The following is a 13,998-nucleotide window of genomic DNA, read 5'->3' as shown; positions in this document are numbered from 1 at the left end:
TAGTCATCATTCATTAAGATCACAACTTCCAACAGGCTATTCACAGGTTTTTGAGTGGCTGTAACTCATGTAACCTTATCCATGGCTGGGATTTTCCAGTGCCTCTGCACTGAATGGAGTTTTGCTGAAGGCCAAATCTCCCATTTCTGCTGGAACACCCATGTTCTTTCATTGTCCTCACTACAGGTGATCTCTGGTACATTTTAGTAGAGAAAAGCTGGACTTTGGGTATAAGAGGGCAAGTCGCCTCATGATCAATCACAATGGGGCCTTGGTCAAGCATGTCCAATAGGGTTCTTGTGTCCTTCACTGAACATACATTAATGTGAACGCCAGCCAATTCTGGAGACCCATGTTTGTCAAAATCCTTTGATATTTCTGTTCTCTCATGCAGGTCATCTACAAGAACAGCTGTCTCTGGGGTCAGCCATCAGTCTTGGCAGCTGTCAGAGGCTATGATAGTTGAGGCCACTAATGCTCAGAAGAGTGTTTGAGGCCATGCCTAATGCTAAATCCCAAACTGATGACATAACTCTGGAGTTGTCAGTAATGCAGCAGGTGCTGGATATGTAACATGAGGTGGGTAAAAATCTGGCAGAGATTTCAGAGTATGCACATCCTGATTCGGACTATGGAGAAGTCAGTTCAGATCATGAAGGGCCTGTTCTGCGCTGTAATGTTCTATGTTTTATGTTCTATGAGTGCTGCCAGTGCTTCCTCCATTGAGAGATTGACAACTCTCATGGATAGCCAGATCTGTATATGTATACATATACAGATATGTATACAGACCTGCAAGCGATCGCCTTGACCATTAGCTCCATGCACTAAGTCAAGAGGAGAACAAGACACCTGCAATCTCAATCAGGTACTTGGACTATTGGGAGCATGAGGGAAGCAATTGAGGGAGGAGTAGTTGCCTTTCATAACTGGACACTGAAGGCAAACTGGGCCTTCAGGAGAGTCTTGATCTTTAGTACAGACTGAGCCTTCAGGGCAAACTGGATGTTTAGATCACATCCATCCAACCAGTGGCCACTATGTCACTGCCAAATTCCATTTTGAGAATGGTCAGCTCCATATATGGCCTTCTGGCAGTTAATTGGTCAGCCAGCTGGCATGAGAGAGAGCGGCATTGGCAATCAGGTACTGAGCACCAGCAGTATCCTCCTCTGGTACCAGCAGCTGCTCTGTGACGTTATATAAAATCTCATCTCATGCTGAAATAAAAGCCACTACAAAGCAAACATCACTGGCCATTCTTTTTTAAATTCATTCATGGAATGTGGGTGGCACTGTCAAAGATCGTATTTATTAACCATGCCCAATTGCATTCAACAAATTGGTTAGCTAGACCATTGCAGAGTTAACCATAGTATTGTGGTTCTGAAGTCATGTATGGCCCGATCAAGTAAGACTAGCAGATTTTCTTCCCTCAGGGATATCAGTGAACCAAATAGAGTTTTACAACAATCCAGTCATTCAATGGCCACCATCACAGATGCCAAAATGTTACTTCATTTAGTTAAATTATAGGCTGGTTAGTTTAACGTCTGTTGTAGGTAAAATGTTAGAATCCGTCATCAAGGAGGAAATAGTGAGGCATCTTGAGGGGAATTGCTTGATAGAGCAGACGCAGCATGGTTTCATTAAGGGGAAGTCGTGTCTGACAAATTTACTGGAGTTCTGTGAGGATGTGTCTAGGGCGGTGGATAGAGGAGAGCCGGTGGATGTGGTCTTTCTTGATTTTCAGAAGGCGTTTGACAAGGTACCTCACAAGAGGTTATTGCAGAAGGTCAGGGGACATGGAGTTGGGGGTAGGGTGTTAGCGTGGATAGAGGATTGGTTGTCAAATAGGAGGCAGAGAGTGGGGGTTAATGGATGCTATTCGGATTGGCGGTTGGTGACTAGTGGAGTGCCCCAGGGGTCGGTGCTGGGGCCTCAGCTATTTACCATTTATATAGATGATCTGGAGGAGGGAACCGAGTGTATGGTGTCGAAATTCGCTGATGACACCAAGATTGGTGGAACGGCAAATTGCGCGGAGGGTGTGGAGAGTCTACAGAAGGATCTAGATAGGCTGGGCGAATGGGCCAGGAAATGGCAAATGGAATTTAATGTTGGCAAGTGCGAGGTGGTCCACTTTGGTAGGAATAATGGTAGGAAGGATTATTACTTACGTGGCGAAAAACTGCAGCAGGCAACAGTGCAGAGGGACCTCGGGGTCCTTGTGCATGAGTCGCAAAAACCCAGCCTGCAGGTGCAGCAGGTGGTCAGGAAGGCTAATGGGATGCTGGCCTTCATAGCGAGGGGGATTGAATATAAAAGTAGGGAGGTCTTGCTGCGGCTGTATAGGGCATTGGTGAGGCCGCAGCTGGAGTACTGTGTGCAGTTTTGGGCGCCATACTTACGCAAGGATATTTTGGCCTTGGGAGTGCAGAGGAGGTTTACTAGGCTGATGCCGGAGTTGAAGGGGTTGAGCTATGAGGAGAGGATGAATAAACTAGACTTGTACTCGTTAGAGTTTAGAAGAATGAGGGGAGATCTCATTGAGACATATAAGATGATGAATGGGATGGATAGGATAGAGGTGGAGAGGCTCTTCCTGCTCAGAAAGGACAGTAGGACTAGGGGGCACAGCCTCAGGATAAAGGGGGGGCGGTTTAGAACGGAGTTGAGGAAGTACTTCTTCACTCAAAGGGTGGTGAATCTCTGGAATTCTCTGCCCGTTGAAGTGGTGGAGGCTACCTCGCTAAATATTTTTAAGACGCGGGTTGATGGGTTTTTGATAAGAGAGGGGATTAAGGGTTATGGGGAGAGGGCGGGAATGTGGAACTGAGCCACGACAGATCAGCCATGATCTTATTGAATAGCGGGGCAGGCTCGAAAGGCGAGATGGCCTACTCCTGCTCATATTTCTTATGTTCTTATGTTCTTAACTGAACTTAAACTTTTCAGTTGCTTTTTATTTATTCGAACAAAAAACAAAGAAAATTACAGCACAGGACAGGACCTTTTGCCCTCCAAGCCTGCTCCGACCATGCTGCCCGGCTTAACTAAAACCTCTGAAAGAACAAAGAAAATTACAGTGTCAGAAGTAGGCTTACATTAACACTGCAATGAAGTTTCTGTGAAAATCCCTTAGTTGCTATACTCTGGCACCTATTTGGGTACACTGAAGGAAAATTTAGCATGGCCAATGCACCTAACCAGCCCATCTACTGTGGGAGAAAAAACCGAAGCACCTAGGGGAAATCCACGAAGACGCAGGGAGAATGTGCAAACTCCACACAGACAGTGACCCGGGCAGGAATCAAACATGGGTCCTTGGCTCTGTGAAGCAACAGTGCTATACAGCTGTGGGACAATTTCAAGCCATGGGTGATATTTTTCTCCCTCTCTGCAGTGTGTTTGGTGAGACTTCTCACCTGCAGCAGGAGAGTGCCATTGGTAGGATTGTAAAATTCCACCGGCATGAACGGCAGCAAGATTTTGGCACGTCTCAGGATCATTAGGCTTCTTCATTACTATTCCAGTAATATAACCAATCTGTCCCTTAAACAAACCAAGTTCTTTTCAAAATCCAATCATTACCCTTGTACAATCTCATAATACCTGTTATCCATCTATTCTTGCCTGATCTATTGTTTTCACCCAGTGCTACCCTAGTGCCTACAGCATGGTGAGTGGAAGAGTGCTGACTTTCAGGAGCAGAGACTACAGATGATATTGCAGGACATTCTCACACAGCTCTGGTTGTCACTGGCCTGGCTTTGGACAGCACTCTCTTGGCAACCGCAGCATGAGGCTGGATTAGCAGACTGACAGGCTACAGGGCACTTATAAAATTAAGTAAAAAGTCTGACAACACCAGGTTTAAGTCCAACCGATTTATTTGATAGTACACTCACTAGCTTTCGGGGTTAGTTCCTTCGTCAGGTGAATGGAGAGTTCTAGCCTCAGACGAAGCATTCACCTGACGAAGGGACTAACCCCGAAAGCTAGTGAGTGTACTATCAAATAAATCAGTTGGACTTAAACGTGGTGTTGTCAGACTTTTTACTGTGTTTACCCTAGTCCAACGCCGGCATATCCACATCATCACTTACAAAATGGCAGTGATGGGAGGAAGAATGGTGTCATCCTAAGAGAAGCAGCACAGAAGATGCAGCTATTCATGGGATTCCTTTATGGGACGTGACAATGTCACTGGCTTGGCCAGCAATTATTGCTCATCCCTAATTGCCCATGAGAAGGTGGGAGAAGATGATGGTGCCTTCTTGAACCACTGCAATCCATGTGCTGTAGGTACACCCATCGTGCTGTTAGATAGGAAGTTCCAGGATTTTGATCTAGCAACACGAAAGACCATGTTTTTCCAGGTCAGGATGATCAGTGACTTGGAGGGGAACTTGCAGGTGGTGGTGTTCCCATGTATCTGCTGCCCCTATCCTTCGAGATGGTGTGTTGAGGCTTGGGGTGTAGACTGGCCCATTATGAGTATGGGTCAGGTAACCCTGGGTTATTGGCTTCACCTAGTGTGGGATCCTGTTGGGCATTCTTAGACCTGACTGAATGAATGCACACCGTCAATAAACAGCTCCCAGTATTGAAGAATTCAAACCTACTTCTGATTCTTTATGCCCCTTAGTCCACAGGGGTATTCATGATAATTTCCTCTTGAAAGTTCCACCCCACCCCCTCCAACAAAGTCTAAAATAATAAGTATAAATTAGATTTTTTAATTAACTACAAAATCACACTCAGAAAAGGAGAGAAAGCAAAGTGGGATTAAGAGAGACAGATATGAAAGACAAAGAAGTAAAATTTATTTTAATTTTTAATATATTAATGCCAATTTTCAGCAATAATTACACTCGAAAGGAAAGAGACACCATACTTCTAAAGTTAATTTTTCAGCATTAGAGGCTTTGCTTGTCTGTAATTGAAGCTTTTCTCTTTGTTAAAAATTCACTTACACTTTATTGGTCAGACCTAGCTTGTCAGAGGGTCCAGTGTGGGATTTGGGGGTTCAATAGTATAGTTACCCATCATGGTTTTAATCCTTCTAAATTTTTCCTGGGTAAATATTCTAAGAGTCGGAACAAGCCGAATTTTAAATTGGATTATCAGATATATCCCAGTGCAGGCTAATTGCCCATCAGAAGTTTAAATTTCCCAATTTCAAGCAACCCTCTCAGACCCAGGGCAGTTTTTTTTTTGTGTTAACACAGTTGCACTGTTTTTGGTTAATTGGTTGCTGATTTTGTAGGGACAACATTTAATAACTGGACCCTCTTTGGGTTTTCAATTCTGCATGCAGTGCTGTGAGGCCATCTCGGCACAGATAGTTTCACTAGTGACTTTATAGTTTATATCTTTGCCAGGGTTCGAATGAATCACATCCAAGCACCTCACCTTTAATTTAAATTTATTATAAAATAATAGTACTCTAGGTAGGCCTGATATAGAGTGCATTTGACTGACAAAAGAGTATCAGTTGAAGTTAGTTTCATGTTGTCTTGCACAGCTGAAAATAGAAAAAAAATTACAAAATGCCTATTACATCCTCAGAGTGTCCCAAAGTGCTTTACAGCCAAAAAATTACTTTTCCTATGAAGTCACTGCGTTGGAAATCGGTGGGGCTTTTTCTGCACTCTGGCATAACACTCAGTAAAGGAGTTCTGGAAAACTGGTAAAAAAAAAGTCAGGCACTTTGGAACTGCATTTAATTCTGTCTTTCACGGCAGGGATGGGGTGGGATAGGGGACCTTCACGGCAGGGGTTTGGAAGGGCTTGGGCTGAGCCGGAAGTCCTCAGGGGGTCGCCACTGGATTGCGGCAGTATTCTCTGTGCCTGATGAAAGACCTTTGAAGGGTTTCATATGAGGTCAAGTTTAAACTGCACTAGATACTCTGCTATCTGTCTGCTTGAAAGACTCTGCAGTTTATTTTTGACATTCCATCCCAGGCCTCACTAACAGTTACTAAGACAGGCATGATCACCATGTCAGAGGTGCTCAGAGACCATTAAAGCCCCAGGTGATGGGGGACATGGTTGGGCATTGCCAACCTGGTTTCTGAAACTGTTGCAGCCCATCTCACCAGGGTACTGGTGAGGCTGCAGCTGGAGTACTGTGTGCAGTTTTGGTCGCCGCACTTGCGCAAGGATATATTGGCCTCGGAGGGAGTGCAGAGGTTCACTAGGCTGATATCAGAGATGAGGGGATTGGACTTTGAAGAGAGACTAAATAGACTGGGTCTGTACTCGTTGGAGTTTAGAAGGATGAGGGGGGATCTTATAAAGACATATAAGATAACGAAAGGGATGGATAAAATAGAGGTAGAGAGATTTTTCCCGCTTAGAAAGGATAGCAGGACTAGAGGGGCACAGCCTCAAGATAAGGTGGGGGGCAGTTTAGATCAGAGTTGAGGAGGAACTTCTTCACTCAAAGGGTGGTGAATCTCTGGAATTCTCTGCCCGTTGAAGTGGTGGAGGCTACCTCGCCAAATATATTTAAGTCACGGGTAGATAGGTTTTTGACAGACAAGGGAATTAAGGGTTATGGGGAGAAAGCGGGAAAGTGGAACTGATCCACTTCAGATCAGCCATGATCTTATTGAACGGTGGAGCAGGCTCGAAGGGCTAGATGGCCTACTCCTGCTCCTATTTCTTATGTTCTTATCTGGTGTATGTACACCCACAGTGCTTGGAGGAAAAGAGTTCCAGGTTTATAGCCCAGGCTAAGTGACAGTAAAGTTCCCAGTCATAATGCTGTATGAATTGGAGAAGAACTTGATGGTATTTTCATGCACTCTCTGCCCTTGTTTTTCTAGCTGGTAGAGGTGGTAGAGATAGTAGATTTGGAAGTTACTGTGGATTTTTCATCAGTTTCAATAGTGCATCTTGTGTATGGCACACACTGCTGCCACCGTGTGTCACCTTGGCAGGGGTGATTGTTGAAGGCAGTGGATGCATTCTAATCAAGCTGGTTCTTTGTCCTGGATGGTGTCTAAATCCTTGAGTGTCATTGGAGTTGCATCTCGAGGTAGAGTGGGGAAAGTTCCATCAAGCACCTATGTTCCACCATGTAGATGGTGGTCAGACTTTGGGGAGTCAGGAGATGAATTACTGGTTGGGATTTTCCAGTCCTTCCCACCTGTGGAATCTACCAGTCCAGTCGAAGGTGATTCCCCATGTTGGATTATCCAACGATGCAACCAGCAAGCACAAATGGCCATCAACTTTGGAGAGACTGGAAGATCCGCTGGCAGCCAACGGTGAACTGCCTTGGTCACTGGAAAACAAAGCACATGGGCGGGAGAGAAGAGGGAGGGGTGAAAAATCCTAGCCTCTGTCTACAGAATTCCCAACATTTGACCTGCTCCTGTAGCCACAACGTTGATATCGCTGGTCAAATTCAGTTTCTGGTCAATGGTAAACCGCAGGATTTTGATGGTGAGGATTTCAACTATGGTGATGCCATTGAATGTCAAAGGGGAATGTTTAAATTCTCTGTTCTTTGAAATGGTCATTGCCTCGTACATGCGTGGCACAAATGTTACATGTTTTCTCTTAGTCAAGTTAAATATAGTCTGGGTCTTCCATATGGACACAGAATACTTCCGTTTCTGAGCAACATGAATGGCACTGAACAATATGCAATCATCATTGAATATCCCCATTTCTGACTGACCATATAATGGAAGGAAGATCATTGATGAAGCAGCTGAAGATAGTTGAGCCAAGAGCATAACATAAATAATAAACATACTAATAATTGAAACTCTGCCAAATTCACAAGGTTTAATTCTTTCAATTTAATTGCAAGAACATTAAAGGGTATAAATTAGTGCCTTTATCACCGATACAGGTGTAAAATGGGTGCAGAAGGGACTAATTTTTGGAACAAATTTCTATGCACCAAGCCTGAAAAACATCTGACCCAAAATTCAGTCTGGCCATTTTTCAGAGCAGCCACCTTAAAGCGCATTTAACCCTTTACTAGCATTGCACTTCATTGAGTTGATAAAGCCTTGAATTTTTGAGGCATGGATGCAGTAATCATCTATACTACACAATGAATTTCAGCAATTCACCAAAGCTTCTTTGACAGTACTTACCATACCAGCAACTTCTATCACCTGGAAGGACAAGAACAGAAAGTGCATGAGAACACCACCACTTCCATGTTCCCCTTCACTCACACCATCATTATTTGGAAATATATTGCTATTCCTTCATCAACATTGGATCAAATCTTTTAACTCCTTATTAGCAATAGGCGGTATTTTGTGAAGGGGAGGTCATGTCTCACAAATCTGACTGACATTTTTGGGGAGGTGATGAGAAAAATTGACCAGACAGGGAACTGGATGTTGTATACATGAACTTTGGTAAAGTTACAGAAAGTAATTGATACAGAAGGTAAAGTCATATGGGATACAAGGTAAGCTGGCAAATTGGATGCAAAACTAGCTTGGGCATAGAGTAGAGATGCCGGTGTTGGACTGGGGTAAACACAGTAAGAAGTCTCAACACCAGAGAGGTGTATTGTCATCTCTTTAACCTATGCTAATGCTATCTCCACTTTGTCTGCATCTTTAAGACTTAAATAGCAGGTTAGCTGCAAAGACTTGCATTCTAATCAGTATTCTGTAAACTGTGTGTGTCTTTATATGCCTTTCTCTGATCAGAAACTTCCACACACCTGACGAAGGAACACCGTTTCTGAAAGCTTGTGGGATTACTATCAAATAAACTGGTTGGACTTAAACCTGGTGTTGTGAGACTTCTTACTGTGTTTACCACAGTCCAATGCTGGCATCTCTACGTCATTGGGTACACATGCAGAGATCAGTGTGGCAGTACTTAATTGGATTCTTATCGATCAGGGTGATCAAGGCCTGATCGATTGATTGACAAGCATCAGAAGACCGCCCAAAAGGACACGAAACCAGGGAGGGATAAAAGCTGCTGCACAACAGAAGAAGCTCTCTCTCTCTCTCTTACCCCAGGGACAAGCCAAAACACCGGTGACCATTGCCAGCGACGACCAGCATGAGGAGAGACACCACACCCAAGAAGGAAGGAAGACCAGAGCCAGAGTGCAAGACCAGACCAAAGGACCAGACTCTGCAGAGGACGACTGAGACCAGCGCACAGATAAAGGCCAATATCTGCTTGGGTACTTGCCAGTCATGCAAAGTTAAGTCAAGGTCTTGTATTGGATTTGAACTTTCGTATTTTCTATAAAGATAACTTATTGTTGGTTGAGTGGGTGATTATTGATTGTGTATCTTAAATAAACATTGATTGAACTGACCGACGTCTATTCATTGTTATTTTTCCATTGTATAAGGGTTAAAATAAACTGTGCGGCAGGCCGAACAGAGGATATAGCAGGATATAAGTCAGCTGGAGACGTGGATCAAAAGATGGCAGATGGCATTTAACCCGGACAAATGTGAGATGATGTGGAAGGTCTACTGGAGAAGTAAAGTATATAGTAAATGGTGGAGACCTTAGAAATATTAGCTTACAGAGATATCTAGGCATGTAGATCCACAGTTCCCTGAAGGTGGCAACTCATGTAGACAAGGTGTTCAAGAAGGCGTATAGCATGCTGGCCTTCATCAGTCAGAACGTCAGGAATTGGAAAATCAAGTTGCACTTGTGTAAGATTTTGGTTAGGCTGGATTTGGAGTGCCGCTTACAATTCTGGTTGCTACACTACTGGAAAGATGTTGATGCATTGGAAAGGGTGCAAAAGAGATTTACCAGGATGTTGCCTGGTTTGGAGGATATGGACTATGAAGAAAGGTTGAACAAACTTGGATTGTTTTCATTGGAGCATTGGAGGATGAGGGGGAACCTGACAGAGGTTTACAAGATTATGACAGGCTTGGATAAAGTGGATAGTCAGAATCTTTTCCCAGGGTCGAAGAGTAAATTACTCAGGGGCATAGGTTGAGAGTGAGAGGGGAAAAGCTTAAAAGAGACATAAGGAGCAGGATTTTCACACAGAGGATGTGAATGCCTGGAATGTGCTGCTGGAGGAGGATTCTATAACAACATCCAAGGGGCATCTGGATAGATACATGAATAAAGGGATATGGACCACAGAGGTGGTAGTGAATGCCACACATTCAGCACTCTCTGGGTGAAGAAATTTTTCCTCACTTCAGTTCTAAAATCCTCAAACTATGACCCCTAGTTCTGGACTTCCCCACCATTGGGATCATTCTTTCTGAATCTACTCTGTTTAACTCTATTAGAATCTTATAAATTTCTATGAGGTCTCCTCTCACTCTTCTAAACTCCAGTGAATATAATCCTAACCAACTTAGTCTCTCCTTATACGACAGACCTGCCATCCCAGGAATCAGCCTGCGAAACCTTTGTTGTACTTCCTCTATAGCAAGAACACTCTTCCTCAGATAAGGACACCAAAATTGCACACAATACTTGGTGTGGCCTCACCAATGCTCTATATAATTGCAGCAAAACGTTGGATCTCTATATTCAAAGCCTCTCGCTACGACGGCCAACATATAATTGCCATCTTTACTGCCTGCTGTACCTGCGCACTTATTTTCAGTGACAGTTGCTCAAGGACTCATCTCGAAAATGAATAAAACAAAAGAAAGATGGCATGGGCTACTGTAATGATTTAAATGACTCTATTTCTATAATTTGAGATGGGGTCTACATCCTTGATGTAAAGGATAAAACATGACTGTCTGGAGGAGTCCTGATCTGAATTTTACTGTTATGTAAAGTTATTGTAAAGGTCAAATATATTCCTGAAATCAATTTCAGATTATTCTCATAGTTGAGGCTTTTACTCACAGCTGTTGTTATCTGAGCTGAAGTTTCTGTAAGTAGACTGGGCTATCCTATAAACTGTAGGCACAAATTCTGCAGCCCAACAGTCTACTACCAGAAACACAGTAGAAAGGAAATTCTGGCCACCTACTGCCAGAGAAGCTTAGATGAACAATTATTTCAAAAATGAAGCTTTTTCACAGGGTGCTTTGCTCCCTGGCCCTCCACGGTGTGACAGTGTGTTTATTGTTTAGTGGTGGCAGGAGGTGGCCTGCAGTTGACCAGTGGCGGGGTCTTCTGGTCCCGCTGCTGAAAATGGCACTTCTTTGTGTATCTGTGAATGGATACAATTGAGCAATCAATAGTATTTCCCCTTGAATTGTCTCTCCTCATCTCCAAGCCAAGTATCCAGTCTCAAGCCCTTTATCTACCCTCAGTCTAGACATGGCATCCCCAACATCTTGGAGATCCCTGGTGAGCATCCCTCTCAGATATTAATGCTGCATATTCACAACAATGGTCTTGATTTGGCTCAATAGACCTATGTGCTATAAATCTCAATACAACTATTGGCACCAATTTTTAATTCCTCTCTAGCCATGGGGAGAAGTGTCAGAGGACTGGAGGATAGTTAAAGTGGCTCCATTTTTCTAGAAGATTGGTAGCGAGGAACTGGGAAATTATAGACCAATAAGTCTGAGGTTAGGGACAGTGGTAGGGAAACTATTAGAAAAAATTCTGAAGGGGAGAAGTGAATATCCATTTGGAAAGGTATGGATTAATTAGAATGGTCAACACGGCTTTGTCAGAGGCAGATCCTGCTTAACAAATTTGTTAGAATTTTTTGAAAATGTGTTCAAGTGTGTGGTTGAGGGAAGTTCAGTTGATGCAGTTTATATGAATTTTAGCAAAGCTTTTCACATGTCCCACATGGGAAACTGATTGAGAAGGTTAAAGCACATGGAGTTCAGGGAAACTTGGTGAGATGGATCAGGAACTGGCTTAGGAATAGAACGCAAAAGGTAATAGTAGAAGGTTGTTCAAGTGCCTGGATGCCAGTGTCCAGTGGTGTACCACAAGAATCAGTACTAGGACCATTATTGCTCATTATATAATAAATGGTATAGATGAAAATGTGGGGGAATGTTAAGCAAGTTTGCAGATGGCACCAAGATTGGTAGGGTGGCTAATAGTGAAGAAAATGCTTGTAGATTACAGGAAGATATAGATGGGTTGGTCAGATGGGCAGAGCAGTGGCAGATGATATTTAACCGTGAGAAGTGTGAGGAGATGCACTTTGAAAGAAAAGACAAAATGAGAGATTTAATGAATAGTAGGGCACTGGGAAGCTCAGACGAATAGAGGGATATGGGGTAATTATTCCCAAATCCCTGAAGTCAACAGAACACGTGAATAGGATAGTTAAGAAGGCATATGGGACACTTGGTTTCAACAGTCGTCGTACAGCATATAGGAGCAAGGAGATAATGTACAGAGCGTTGGTTAGGCCACAGCTGGAGTACTATGTGCAGTTTTGGTTACCTCATTATAGGAAAGATCTGATAGCACTAGAGGGGATACAGAGGAAGTTCACCAGGACATTGCCTGAGATGGAGCATTTGAGCTATAAGGAGAGACCAGATAGGCTTGGATTGTTTTCTTTAGAACAGAGAAGGCTGAGTGGGGCACATGATTGAGGCGTATAAGACAGCATGAGTAGGACAGCAGCTTTCTCTTTGGTTAGGGATCAATCACAATGGGGGCATAATTTTAGGGTAAAGGGCAGAAGGGGATTTGAAAAAAAAATGTTTTCACCCAGGATATGGTGGGAATCTAGAATGCAGTGTCTGGGAAGGTAATGGAGGCTGGAAATCTCATAACCTTTAAAAAAATTTGTATGAGCACTTGAAATATCATATCATTCAAGGATATGGGAGGTGCGGGAAATGGCACTCCTATATCATAGTTACTGTCAGTGCAGGCTCAATGGGTCAAAGGGCCTTTTCTGCACTGTATGACTTTATGGCTGCAAGGGATGGGAAGAAGGACCTTGGAGCTGGACCAGGCAGATTTAGGGAAGGCAATGGTCTAGTGGTATTATCGTTAGACTATTAATCCAGAAACTCAACTAATATTCTGGGAACCAGTTCAAAGGTGACCAAGGATGGGGAATAAATGCTGGCCAGCCAGTGATGCCCATGTCCCACAAATTAATTTTGAAAACGTGATCCTTCAGATCGCCTCTGCATTGGATGGACATGTCAGGCAGGATGCCAACGTTGGTGGACACTCAATCCCAATTTTACGGATGACAATCTGCATGGGTGCAATCAATAGCACCTGGATGTGGGAGAACCCTGCAATAGCCACAAAGCCCCCGCCCTGACTATGAGTGGCTCGCACTCTGGCAGGTAATGCAGCCCCTCCCTCTGCATTCAGAGCAGTCCAAATACTGGAACCTTATTTTAAGCAGACCTTCACCTGGTCCTCTCCACTATGCCCTTGTGGAGGCATGACAGCAATTGCATCTGTCTTTTGCCTTTGTCCTCAGGTGTCTGAATGGTGTCATGAATCACATTTTCAAAGGGTATGCCTTGTCAACCAACAGCCATCCATCAAGGCAAGCTGGAGCTCAGAACAGTCTTAGCACTTGTGACTGGCATAGTATATCGGCGTTGTGAGAGCTGCAAAAACTTGCAGAATATTGATCCTGTGGTTTCACACTACCTGAACATGGAGTGATAACCCTTCCTGTTGACAGAGGTGCCCAGCTGCCTGGCTGGCACCACAAAGCCCCTGGCCTGCATAGCCTAGTTGACTTAATCCAACCTGAAATGGATGAAGGTCATTACCCGTCTGAACATAACGTCAATCATCAGCTTGACATGGCTATGCACAGCTGATTGGAAGACTCCACAATGACCACCCACTGTTTCCTGGAAGGGTCCAAAGACATAAAAGGTAAGGGCTACAATGAACTTCAGAGCAGCGGCATAGTTGAAGCCTATCATTGGCATAAGGAAGTGACAGTTACTCTTGCGAGGCAGAGACTCCAGTTCCACTGGACCTCTGCCATGTTGAGGTAATTGGATCGCTGCCTGAACACTCTGGCAGCTGGATAGTTATGTTTTCTGTGGGCCCATCCTCCTTGCTCTTCCTCCTGACCCTGCA

This window comes from Carcharhinus amblyrhynchos, chromosome 23 (genome assembly GCF_965287045.1).
Source record: "Carcharhinus amblyrhynchos chromosome 23, sCarAmb.v2.hapA, whole genome shotgun sequence".
Taxonomy (NCBI): domain Eukaryota; kingdom Metazoa; phylum Chordata; class Chondrichthyes; order Carcharhiniformes; family Carcharhinidae; genus Carcharhinus; species Carcharhinus amblyrhynchos.
The sequence above is the reverse complement of the archived record's forward strand: the minus strand, read 5'-3'. Positions refer to the sequence as shown.